This window comes from Pleurodeles waltl, chromosome 3_1 (genome assembly GCF_031143425.1).
Source record: "Pleurodeles waltl isolate 20211129_DDA chromosome 3_1, aPleWal1.hap1.20221129, whole genome shotgun sequence".
In the NCBI taxonomy this organism is placed as follows: domain Eukaryota; kingdom Metazoa; phylum Chordata; class Amphibia; order Caudata; family Salamandridae; genus Pleurodeles; species Pleurodeles waltl.
Window position 1 is genome coordinate 971,003,684 of NC_090440.1, and position 14,147 is coordinate 971,017,830.

The 14,147-nt window shown below is 45.2% G+C and overlaps 1 protein-coding gene across 1 annotated transcript in view; it reads right to left on the reverse strand.

Annotated features, from left to right (window-relative positions):
- Positions 1-14,147, reverse strand: part of CRYBG2 (crystallin beta-gamma domain containing 2) — a 332,393-nt gene that overhangs the window by 45,780 nt on the left and 272,466 nt on the right. The window lies entirely within an intron of this gene.

The following is a 14,147-nucleotide window of genomic DNA, read 5'->3' on the forward strand; positions in this document are numbered from 1 at the left end:
TTTGTCATAAATCATATCATTCTTCACCCCAACACAGTGACCCTCTTCTTCCATAACCTATTGCAGTCCTTAGCCAGCACTGTGAACACATCCATCACACACCACCCTGGTTTTTGCCCCAAACTTGGATCCCCTTCTTACAAATAGCACCCTAATTGTTTGTCTACCACCATGAAGCATTTGATCCATTTGGCTACACAGTGTCTCAACCCTTACCCTGATGTTGCATCCCTCTGCTGCCCTATTCTGCTGAGATTTTCACTTTCTTAACATCAAATCACTGTGATGCTCTCTTGCCATACCCTGCCCTATCCTTTCCCACAGGACTGCAGTATCACAGGGTCCATTGCACCTACAGTTGAGATGCCACACAACCCCGTTCTCACCCAGATCCCCTTAATTTGCACTCCACTGTATGCTGTACTCCAGTCTATAACTTTTGAGACCCCTAACCATCTGAACTCCTTGAAGTACTCTGGGGCGCATTCATAAGCCCCTTGCACTGCCGTAGCATAATTTTTTTAATGCTGCAGCAGCACAGAACAGTCTTCCACCCTGCGCCATATTTACAAACTGGCACAATGGTACTGCTAAGAGGCCGGAGAAATGGCGCAGTGAAATCTACAAGATTCTAGCATGATTTGTTAATGCCTGCTCAAGGGCAAGTGTTAAAGTGATGCTAGGCTGTTTTAAATGGGCCTCCCTGAACTTTGCTGGACTAGAGTAAAACTTTTGGATGCAGCAAAGCACCACAACAGCCTAAAGAATTCTGACGCAACTGTGATAACGAGCACCATGGTGCGCATTATTGTAAATACAGCGCAACCATTGTGTCATTAGAGGGGCGCAGGGTGGCACGAGCAAACTGGCGCATCGGGATCGATGCACCAGTTTGTTGTAAATGAGGCCCTTTGTTTTTAGGAAGCCTCTATAAAGTTGTTTTCAAATCAAACCACTGTCTGGTCACACATGTGAACGTACATTTAATTTCTAATGCAAACTTGACATGTTTTACAAGTTCCCAGCTACTCAATGACGGAACAGCTCGATGGGAAATTAATCAGGCCTGATTTATTGCATCTCATTGTGTCTGAGCCAGTGCCAGAGTGCAGCTGCCTGCAGCTGGGGGCCCCTCCCTTGGAGCTCTGTCAAGATCTGAGTGAAGTCCTGCTCTGCCAGACAGAACTAATGGGACCTCAAAACTCCCTGCAGGTGTCTCAGGAAACCAGTCTAGCAGGAAAGGCAGTAAGGCTCCGGGGACCAGGGTCACATGTGAAATACTAAAGCAATGTCAATCGGCTATAGCAAACACAGGAACCAATACAGGAATGGTTACATAAAAGGATACATTAAATTCTGAAATGAGATATTAGTCATGGTTGTACATGATTTCTAAGAAAAAATGTCTCATGGAGTATCATTATTGAGAACCCATTTCACCTAAAGTGTATAATAGAAACTTGCAGGATGATTGGCATTTACCAATTTGTAGAAACCAACTCATACAATGTCCTTTATTTCGAAATTGGTTTGTACATGCTTATGTTTTTAAAATGTAGATATTGCAGTACTTACTTTCAAAAATTGAAATGCTTTATTTCAGTGCTTTACTTCATGAGACGTTACTTCAGTTTTATATCCTTATGTTGTCAATTACTTCAGACGCTTTTAATTCACTGACTCCTCGCCTCCAATAAACACCATTTTAACAATCTCTAAACGTGATTCATTTTTGCCAACTAAAAGCCCCCCTGCATGCCTCAATTACACCCATTACCACTCTAAATCCACCAACTCTTTCTGCTGATAAAAGTTCTGCCTATCTCCAACCCCTTAAATCCCTCACAGCTCCAAAGCTCAACCCATACTGGAACCCTAAAAAACCTCACCACTCCTAAACTCTATCCATCACAGAACCTTAAAAACCCTCATCTGCTCACGCTAAAAACCCTTCACTACACCTAAAATCCAAACATTCCTGATTGCTAAAAACCCTCATTACCCCTAAACTACACCCATTCCTGAATTCTAAAAAACCCTTTCTATGTCTGAACTTCACCCACATCTCACCCTTAAAACCTCTCATCACCCATTTCAGTACCCAAAAATCTTTCACTATCTCTAAATCCAATTTTAAGTTCATTTTGATTGTTTCTTAAAAGTATCTTTCCTATAAAATGTTTCCTTCAATTTTTGATCATTTGTATATCCTTAAAATTGTCTTTCCTTGCATTTAGCTTTCCATGATTTGGTTTCCGCCAACGTGGTTCCTCAGATTTTGTTTTTCCATCAATACACATACATCATTTAGTCATAGCAGCATCAAACAGAACACTACACACATCTTAAATGTACACACACAAAAAAGAGAAATGTGAAAGAGGTAGATTGTGTGAGACAGACACCTCACATCCAATTGAGGTGAGTGAGATTCTCACAGCAAATAATGAAATAAGTCAGAATGAATCAAAGGAAAGCAAGCATAGGCATCAGTTAGAGGTAGCCAGGGGTACCAGCTTCTGCCCGTGGTTTGCCATTTTGTAACCATGGCACAACCCTCATGATTCATGGTTTCAAGTGTCATAAAGGGAAGTGGCAGGAACAGAAAGTAAAGAGGATACTAGGAGCTCTTTGTGTTTTCTGTGGTGTTCACTCCTACTGTTTGACTTAGGCGGATGCTGCTGAGTGCAGTGAAAACGAGATAGCAGGAGCATAATTGAAGAGGGGGCAAACTATCAAGGACTTACTATTAAAACCACCAAAACCTAAAACCCGCTGATGTGAAACCCACTACAAAGCACATGGCCGCTGCAGACGATGTGTAGGTAGGAGACCAAGAGGGGCCAATTACAAAGCAGTTCCTGGTGGTCTTATTTCGAAATCTCAAGGAAAATATATCTGCACTGAGGTTGGACCTGATGAGGGCACTTAAAGACACTGAAAAGGACTAGAGCGGTCAGCAGGAAAAATCTTCTTCTTAAAAGACAAGAGAAACTCTAGAGAGAAATAAGAGTTCCTTCAACAGGAAATCCTCGAGCTGAAAACAACAGTCCTACAGGCACATCTAGAGGTCACACTGGAATGGCGTTAGAATCAGAGGTGTCCCATGTGGAGCAGAGGGATCAGATACTGCGATCTATGTCCAGAAACGTTTCAAAAACTTATTGGACAAGCTGGTCTTGGAGAGTATACTGCTTGTCAGGACTCACAGAACCTCTAGCCCCCTGTCTGGGGCAAAGCAGCAGCCAGACATTCTAATGGAAGAGCATTTTTTCACCGGAAAGAGGAGATCGTGGTAGGCAGAAGGAAAAAATTTTCTTGAAAGGACATACTATCCTCTTCTTTCAAGAGATCTCCCTATAACACTACAACAAAGGATAGCAGTCCACCCTGTCCTTAACTTCCTTTGCACTCAAAACATTGCAAACGAATAGGGCCACCCCTACTGCCTCAGTTTTGATTCTAGAATGGCAAAAAAAGATCAATGCTGATTTCATTCCTATATCAAGTCAAAACTGTGCTTCAAATCCCTGATAAGCCAGTGGAAGAGGATGTGCCATGGAAGGATATCAGCCACATTGTCTGCCTGGCCCGCCAGGCTGATGGCTGGGAGGGCTCACTAAAAAGGGTGTCTGGACACAATATGGACTTAAAAATACCTAGAGACAAATATTAGAAATGTAATATCGTGACACACAAATATTGAGGTGCACAAATATCGTTGACCAAAATATTGTATTTTGAGTTAAGTAAGATTGTTTTAAATAATAGCTATGATTTTAATATAATATTGTTTCAACAATATAGTGGTTAAAAATATAGTTTTTAGGGTTGAGCCCCACTCTAACCTGCCCTACTCCAGTCTGCCCCACTCTAATCCAAAATATCTGCCCCTTTCTAGTCCAAAACAATTGGCCCCTTCTCTGGTCTGCCCCACTCCAGTGCAAAACAATTTGCCCCTCTCCAATCTACTTCACTTCAATACAAAACAATCTGCCTCACTCCAATCCAAAATGGTCTACCCCACTCCAATTTGTCACACTCAATTCAAAACAATCTGCCCCACTCCAATCCAAAACAATCTGCCCATTCCAGTCCAAAACAATCTGCCCCACTGCAATCCATTTCAATCTGCCCCACTCCATAACATACTTAACAAAACTATTTTGAACATTTTAAATGCATTACTATGAAATTACAATGTGCTACTACTGTACCACAATGCAGACAACACAGAGTTAATTACACAATGACCAAGTCAATCAACTTTAACTTCAGAGGCTTAAACTCAGTAACTGACTATCAATTCTGAATCAATTGTACTTCCTAGGTAGAGAGGTGTGTCCATTTCAGGAAACACACCTAGTCAGAAAAGATTGACTAGGTGTGTTTCCAATCCAAATGGTTCCTCAAGTAATATTTTGTTTGAGTCCCAAATTACCAGGGAGGGTTGGTGATTTCTCTTAGGAGGGACTTTCATGGTGAAGGGGTCGGACATTGCAGCAGAGATGACAGGAGTATGCTCACCCTTATAGTTAGGCAAGGTCACCATCTTTATACTGTGGTTTCTCTAGTCTATATGCACCCAACATATATACAGAAAACTATTACCAAAAAGCTACAGAGAAGGTTTGCCACAAGATTCAAGGAGCCATAATTATTAGGAAATACTTAAATATAAAGGTATGGATGGGACAAAAGATAGATCAGTCCAAAAGGTAGGCCAGGCTGGTGCTCGCTCACCAAACTCTCTTTCCTGGTTTCAGGAATTAGGCATCGCCGGTATTTGGTGGGAGCAACACCCCATGGTCACAGACTACACCCACTTCTCAGAAACCCATAAAACCTATGCTCATATAGATTACTTTCTGGCTAAAAGGAGCATAATCTCCAGAATGGAGACTACAACCATTGAACAAATGTGACTTTCTGATCCACATTCCCTGCCCTGCCACCTCCTCCCCCCATTACTATGAGACTGCAATCCCCAACAGACCACTAATCACATTATGGTACAGACTGAATGATGTATAGCTATATAGCAAGCAGGTGATTGATGGCATTCAGAAATCCATCAGCAACTTCCTGGCTGCCAATGATGTGAAAGATACCGACCTGAGTATTTGGTGGGGCACCCCTAAGGCAGTAGTTAGAGTGCGGTTTATCTTGCACATAGTAAGAAACAATAAACACAGAAGAGATAAACGGACACAATAGAGCAGGCAAACTGGTAGCCTGCAGATTGTGAGCCAAACGAGTCAGCAATAGGATTCCATGCATGGGAAAAAGGACAGGGCTACTTAAACACTTTGACCAGGAGATCGCTGACTCTTTCCAGGGGTTCTACGAGGTTCTTAATGCTCAGAAGGATTCATCAACTACATAAATGGAGAAATACATACAAAAAATAATGATCTTTAAACTCAAACCTCTACAACCCCAACCCTAGAAAATCCCATACATGTTAGCAAAGTAATCGGAGACATAAGTGGGCTCAAAACAAACAAAGTGCTTGAAACAAACAGCTTCATGTCTGTTTTATAAAACCTTTGTTAATATACTTGCCCTGGAACCCCTACACCTATGTAACTCTTTCACTGAAGTGCCAGGTATTATATCCACAATGGCACAGGCACTGATATGTGTCATTCCTAAACCGGGGAGTGATATACGTTATGATTATGTGCTTCATACAGGCGGATTTCTCTGTTACATGTTGACTTCAAGTCCAGCCTACCTTGATTGCACCTGACCAAACCGGACACACAACTTCTGCCACCAGACTCCAGCCTACAAAAAACTCTACAGCCTACGGACAAGCACAGACCACATCACTGCAAGGCCACAGCGTAGGCAGCCGGGCACAATCAAATATCACTGATATGACAATATACTTTTATCAGATTAACCAATGTGTATGGTTGTTAACTTTGTCAGTGTACCAGTTATATGGATTAGCCTTCTACGTGAGTATGACTGACTGTCTGGAAAGCCAAAACATTTGCAAATAATGCAAACCTGACAAGCTGTCTCAGCATATGGGTCAACACTCTGGAATGACCTCCTTTCGCAACTCATGCTTCCTCCTTCTGTGGAGCAGTGCAGGAAAGGACTCAACCCCACCAATTTGCACCCTTCCTGCCATCCTTGACTGGATCCCTTCCCACTATCTCCTCAGTAGCATAGCCAGTGTAACATGGGCCCTAGTGCAAGGAAGGAAATGGACCCTTGACTTCTGTTTGTATTATAAAACACAGCAATATTCAGGTTTAAGTGGACCCGCAGCACTCTGGGTCCAGGTGCTACTGCACCTGCTGCACGAATGCAGGCTACACCTCTGTCCCTCTTTACCCGGCTCTTCACCGCACAGAGGATCTGGGTTTCCTCAGTATATGTCTGCGTTTACGGTGCTGAGTTCTCATTCTATAGGTACCTGTATGTCACTCTACAATTACATGTAGGCTGTGCATCCTGTTATGTACAACACTCCACTGCTCTTTGGGGCTGGCTCTGCACTTTATATGTGCTCTCTCAACAGCATAAGTTAATGTTAAATCAATGGACTACCCTTGGGTCTCAAGTGCTGGCCACACACAAACATCTTAGCCTAACATACGTAGCATCTGCGGGAGCTCTTCTTTGCAATACAAAATACAATAACTATTTTTGTGTAGGAAACACAGTTCCCCCGAATATTATGAAATACCCAGATATTAAATTTGTGGTCAGCATAATGTGGGATGAAAAAGAGGGATAATGTATATTTTAACAGTCGAAGTGAAGGCGAATAAAGAAGAACGTTGACAGTACAGGTAACAGCATCGAAACTCGAAATGTGGCATCACTGCCTCTCTGTGCTGTCAGAATTGAAAATAGCAGTTGACACAGAATATTAGCTTTCCAGTTCACAAATTTAGCAGGTTGTAACTCTTGAATACCCCACGTGACGCATGTGCGCTAAAAAAGGACCCAACCGGGAGACACTGATGTGGAAGTCTTTTCGGGCATAAGTTCTTGTGAAATTGACTAGGGTTAATGGAAACGGCCACTGTACCTCAAAGAGTGGAATTACGTAATGTAGAGCTCTTCTGCTCATCTACAATGACCACATTGAACGAACATCAACCCTGCCACCTCCCCTCCCCTTTCCGGGCTCCGTAACCCAGCACTTCATCGTAATACTTGATCCTCCAATCCGGGGAGGCTAGAGGGGTGGGTCGCAGGGTGGTACGCCAATCATAGTTGCAAAGGCCATGCAGCGGTGTACAAGTTGCTCACAATGCAACGCACAAGGTGTACAATAACAGGAGTCAGACACACTAGATAATGGGTATCGCCAAGTGATCACCTAGACTTTATTTATACCTTCGGGCCGCACCCGGTCCTCTGGCTGTATGTTTCATAGAATGTAGGGTAGAGGCCAGGTGGCACCCTACTTTCCTCCCAACTTTTACGGGTACAGAATAATAACAGGATAAATCACAGAACTGGGATGCAACATACATGGTCTCTCAGTGTCTGACTGGGTGCAGGATTGGGCTGGAGTCCATACATCTGGCTGTGGCCACTTGAGTCATGACGCGTGGTTTGTCTAACGCTCACGCCGACCTGGGTTGAGGGCATTTGGTTGTTTGTTTCTCTCAGGGCCATTACTGCTCATTCAGGCCATGCTGGTAAGGTATCTTGGCTGGGACTGAACATAGCCATATCAGGTCTGGGTGCGTGAGAGATACTTGGCTGCTGTCTTGCTCATGTCCAGCTGACCGACCCTCTTGAACCAAGATATGTTTCTAGACACTGTGGACACTTCTCTTTGAATGGTCACCATGGCACTTTGTGACCTTCCAAACATATTTTTTGAGTGGGGTGCAGAATTTTCATCTTGGGTTTAAGGCTTTCAAGATCACTTTGGGCCGGATGTATCAAAATATCATTTTGCATTCCCTAAATAGCGAATTTAAGGAAATTGCTATTTAGGGAATGCAAAATGGTATGTAACAAAATAGCAAATCCCTAATAGCGATTCCTACAGAATCATTATTAGGGAAACGCTATTTGATATTGCAACTCCATTCGTTCCTGGTTTTGCACTACCTAAATTGCGATTTCCTAGGCAAAATTTGAAAATGCAAAACCAAGGGTACGGAGGGCCTAAGGCCTCCTTTGATGCACTCCGAAAATAATTTGTGCACATGTAAAGCACACATATGTCCTAGGGGAGCGCTACATGGCACTTTAAAAAATGCATTTTTTTAAATTGCACATGGTTACCACCAACTTGCAGTTGGTGGTAATAGCATTTCCTAAATGTCCATTTCGCATTTAGAAAATGCATGTTACATGTGCTTAGGGAATCGCAAACAGTAAATCCCTAATTGCGATTTCCGATTCAGGGAATGGCTAATTGCGATTCCCTATTTAGAGTTGCAATTTTAGAGAATTGCAAAAAATGGTGATTCCCTAAAATGGGACTGCCAGTGCCTTTCATACATTTGGAAAGGCACTTTTGCATTCACAAACGGTGGAATTTAGCGATTCACACTATTTGCGAATGCGAAAACGTTTGATACATATGGCCCTTTGTCTCCAATAACAAGGTCCAATATCACTGCCCTGCGATCTTGGCTGGCCCAGTCGTTTGTGGCTCAGCATTTCTCCTGTGCAGGTTAAACATCGATGACTGCTGGTGTCCCGCTGGGTCCAGCTGGAATGATGTCTTGAGTGTACCTCCTTATTACTAAGTTGGGCACACCCCACCGTTCTGTGTGGCTTCTGCCAGTAGGCCCTCAGAAATCGATGCAGGCAGCATTCTACAACTTCTACCTGTCCACTCCGATTCCTAAGGCTCTGTTAAGGGTACACATGAAGTGGTCTACCTCTTCATTGGCTTGGGTCACTGCAGAGTCACTTTCCAGTGTTTTATGTTTAAACTGTGGAGGTACGATTGGAACTCTTGCCCCTGGAAGGGGAGGCTCATTCTCAGTCTTTATTTCATCTGGAATTCCTAACAGCACAAAATCTTCTCCCGCACAGGCTTGACATATTCAACCATGTTGGATCTTACTAGTTCTACTATAGGGTGCTTGGTGTGAACACAACCATGGAAAAAGACATGCCTCTTCAGTGATTATGGGGTGGCCGGTGGGCCTCCGCTTGTGATGTCGCAGGAGTGGCAGTCTAAAACTTTCACCCACTCATTTGTCCATGCCAAGGAACCACACTTTGTCTCAGAGTCAGGATTTGGTCTTTGCAATGCCCAGGTGGCCCTGGTGTTCCAGCTCGACGACCCCTTGCCCATAGACTCCGCGGCACCACAAACTGATGTCCACACAGCAACAGACCTTCTACACTTGTACGGAGTTCATCTCAAATTTGCCAAAATTGGTTCATCAATGCTTGCTCCACCGCAGTGAGTGCTCTTGCACCATCTAGCAGATCTGTGACTGGGGGTGAATGTTTGATTGGTTTTGCATTCTGTCCATCAACTGTTCTTTTTGCATTTGTTGCCTCAAGTGGGAAGGGTATGCCCAGATGTGGGTCCTGTGCTCGCTAAGCCACCAGATTCAAGCTAGCCTGGCTGAAGAGGGGTGATACCCCAAAACCGGTCACAGGATGCTTGTTTCCGGTCCAGGGAGGACCTGGTCTGGCTGTTCGGGCTGGACTGTTCCCAGGGGGAACAGGGTCAAGACTGATTTGCATATGGCTGGGTCCAAACTGGAATGGCATGGTGAGCAAAAAAAACTGATGGATTAAACCCAGATCTGTGACTGGGGGTGAATGTTTGATTGGTTCTGCATTCCGTCCATCAACTGTTCTTTTTGCACTTGCACCATCTAGGACAGTGGTTCCCAACCAATCTTTTGACTTCTGTGGACCCCCACTTTATCATTACTGGAACCCAGAGACCCCCACTGAATCGTTATTGGAATCTGAGGACCCCCCCACTGAGTCATTACTGAAAGTTGTTAATATTATTTAACAGCTGTTAATATTATTTAATTTCTAAGCAGTCGCGGACCCCCTGAGGAGGCTTCACAGACCCACTGGGTCCCCAGGCCACAGGTTGGGAACCAATGATCTAGGAAGTTGCGCCATTGTCTTATCCGAAGCGCCTCATTGGCTTTGAATATACATGTGTCACCTTCTGTGGTTTCTTGGATTTCTGTCAGAGAGAGTGCTCTTAGGCAGGCATCATGGACAATCATTCTTACAAAATCTTCTGCGCCCTTGTCCTCTTCAGCTTTGTTGACACCAATGGGTGTGATTGGGTGTCTGGATAGGTAGTCTGCAGGGTTGATCACCCTGGGTCGGTACACAACCACAAAGGTGTACTGTTGAAGTCAGAGAGCCCATTGCTCCATGCGTGGTGGTACATTTCTGGTGGTGCTGGCAAACAGGGGGACCAATGATTTGTAGTCCGTTACTACCTGGAATTTCTTTCCACAGAGATATGGGTGGAAGGGCTGGCATGCTCACTGAAATGCCAGAGCCTCGGGTCTCTGTGTCTGTGAGGGCCCTGCTGACATAGGCCATGGGAACCCATGACCTCTCATGTTTTTCTTGGACCAGGACAGCGCCAAGACCCACAGGGCTTGCATCTACTACAGTTCTGCTCTGCGCTTGTATGCCATTGTCGCATCTTCCAGGAGTGCTTACTTCACCATCTTCCCTGTTCGGTTCTCCTCTCTCCTTCCCACGGGCAGTAGCCTTTGGTTAGGGCCCAGGAGAGGCTATGGCAAAGGAACCAGGTTGGGGATAAATGACCCACAGTAGTTGGCCATCCCCAGGAAACTTCTCACTTTGGGCGCATTTTGTGGGACAGCCTCTGATCATATGACATCCACCTTCTTCGGATCAACTTGCAGTCCATCACTTGAGAAGTGTTATCCAAAGAACTCAACAGCATTTGTGTAGAAGGAGCATTTCGATCTGTCTTAAAAAAACAACGAACACCATTTAGATCAGCCACTATGTCATCGATCGCGGGGGTGATGTGCCGTTCTCAGCGTATTGCTTTGTTTGGGAGCAGCATGTCACTGCAAAGTTTGGGAGCCGCATGTCACTGCAAAGTCTGAAGTCTCCAGGTTGTTTAGGCTTCGGGGCTATCACGAGCGGTGACACCCTAGAGGTTGTCCTGTCACTTTTTCAATTACGTGTTTCCGTACAAGTTGTTTCAGTTCTTTTTGGACCAACAGGCGTAGGTGGAATGGCACTATTTGTTGGTGCCTAAGATCTACAGGTCTTATGGTCTCATCAATGTGGAGCTTTATTTTCACACCTTTTAGGTATCCTGGGCCTACAAAAAAATTGAGGGAATTCCTCCATGATGCTCACTGCATGCAATTCATGTGCCTGCTGGGCAAAGAAGACCAAACTTAGGTCTTCTGCTGTGTGACATCCTAGGGGGGTGCTGGTGTCTCCTTTGGTTACATGAAATCTGGCTTGCGTTGTTTTTCCTTCATTTTCTATGGTTACTTCCATGCCTCCTCTCAGGGGAATTGGTTCCGTGCCTCCATATGGGTAAATTATGACTTTCGTGGGTGCTAACTTTGGCTGTGGCACGAGGTTGTGGAAATGGTTTGTGTCCATAACATTCATGGATGCAACCCTGTTGATCAGGGCAGTGATTTGAGTCCCTTCAATTGCCACCGTGCACATCAGTGGGGGCCTTTTGCAACGGTTCTCTCTGCTAGCAAAGGACACTGTGAAGCCTTGTTGTCATCATCATCATCCTCAGGGCGACACTTCTTGGTCTCCGGTTGTTGCCTGGAATGTACTCCTTTGTCATCTTCAATGGATAACTGGTGGAGGGTAGACCGCCCTTCACCATGGTACCGTGTGCTCATGCTTGGCCTTCCACTGTGGCATACCTTGGCGAAATGGTTCATGCATGCGTATTTCAAGCACAATTTTCCTTGTGCTGGGCACACGTTGGGCATTCGGTGCATCAACCCATAGTTCCTGCACTCTTTCTTTGATTGTTTGGGAGTAGGTGATGTGTGTGGGCAGGGGGGGCAGCATTGGGTGGCATTGATTTCCTCTTCCTCTTCCTTGACTTTGACTGCTCTTGTGTTCGAATGAGGCGCACCTCTTGCAAGTGCCACCTCCATGTTTTCGGCCTTGCTATCTACCAGCTTGTGGGTTCTCGCCAATATCAGGATATTGTTTAAGGTGATGCCTGGTTGGTGAAGTATGAGTTTTCGTAGGGCAGATGACCAGTAGCCTTGGATCAGTTGGGCCCTGATTTCATCTGGCTGGTCAATGTCAGTAAAGGTACTTGCTAGTTTGTGTAGGTGTGTAGAGAACACGTCTACAGATTCATCTTCAGTTTGCCGGGGAGCCTGTTTATTTTGGACCTTTCGTATTCAGGGTTAAGTTGGGTGGTCAAATTGTTGATTTAGGGCTGCCACAGCAGCATCGAAGTAATTGTCTCTTCATGTGTTGGGGAGATGTTCGAATATATCATACAACTCTGTGCTGCCCAGGTGGTGCATCATGGATCTCTTTACTGCTCCATCTGTCTCACGTGTGGCATGAAGGTGCTGTTTGAGGCGTCTATCCATTGGAGCCAGGGTGGGGCAGCTGTTGCAGGGTCTACCAGCTTACTAAAGGGTGGCAGTGTTGTGACAGATGCATGCGCACACTGCTGAGGTGCAGGGGGCAGTGTGTCTTGTTGCTGGGCATATATGTTCTTCTTCTTTTATTTTTCTCCTAATGCCCTACAGTGTCTGGGCCTTCCTTGTGAGGTCTGCAAGAGATTCAGGCCCACGTTGTCGGTCTCTCTTTGTCTCTTTTCATCAACGTTCACCTTCTTTTTTTTGTAAGTCTCTCATTTACGTTTTTTCCCTTTCTTCCTTTTTTTGTTTTATATGGTCTTTTCTGGGTGCAATTTGTAATTTTTTGCCTGTTTCCTTTATATGTTATTCCCCTTCTGCTGGTGAGTACCAGCGGCCTGGTTGGGTGCAGTGTTGCGGGCTGCTGCTAGGTGGACCAGCCGGTATCGTGTTGGGGCTGCAGCAGCCGTCTCAATGCTGTGGGCCTCGCAGCTCGCGCAGGCGCTAGGAAGTGTGTGCCGGGAGGGGCACACTGCGAGCATGCATCCTCGGGCCCAGGGCCGTGCTCTTCTCAACTGTGGGCAGGGCGCTGCAACCTCTTGTTGGCAGCTTGTCCACACGGCTGAATGCCTCCTGCGAGTCTGCAGCACGTTCCTCTGTGCGTCGCACTGTGCTTGGTTCAATCAACAGTGGAGGCGTTTCTTGCATGCGGGGGCATTACTGACCTCATCACCAGTTTAAACACCTTGCAGTGGGGTACACGTCACTCACAATGCAATGCACAGGGCATACAATAATGGGAGACAGACACACTAGATAATAGGTATTGCCAATTGACCACCTAAGCTTTATTTATACCATCGGGCCTTGCCAGGCCCTCTGACTGCAGGTTTGCTACAATGTTAGGTAGAGTCCAAGTGGCACTCTAAAGTACTGATTCACTGGCAACCAACTAGTTTGCTCAAAATGTCCTGTGCGGTCTGGCCATTCTAATTGGTTGATGGTGGGCCAATAAGAGATGCTTCATAGAATACAGGGAGGAAAGGGCTACAGTGCTTTAAGTGCCAGATGCCATTGTGGATTTGGAATTAGAATGGCTGGCATTCCACTCTGGGGCTGGAGGAGAGAACTGCAAAAGGCTTCTGTGTGTCTGGTTTCCAGCGGTGAAACCACCTGGACTTGATGGTGAATCGTGCGATGTGTAGCAATACATAGCGACACATACCTCTGGTTAGTCCATAATTCTTTCTGTGACGATGATGTCACTAACAAGCAATCTGGGCAGAGGTGGCTCCAGCGCCTGTTTGTGAAAAAATTTCAGCTTTTGGATATGAGTTTCGGGATGCACACTTTGTGAAGGGTTGACAGAGGAATGCTGTCCTACATACCATTCAATTTTCAAAAAGGAGATTGTACCCACTTCTATACACAATGTTAGCAAATTAGCTCTCGGGCTGTTGAGGGGCATACCCACAATTTCAAAAAGCCTTGCAGGTTTATGTATCACTCGGTCTGTCTTTGAGCCCTTTACCTTCTTTCGGCCTACAACACACTATCCTATTTCGCACTCCATCACCGCTTTTCCCCTTTCGC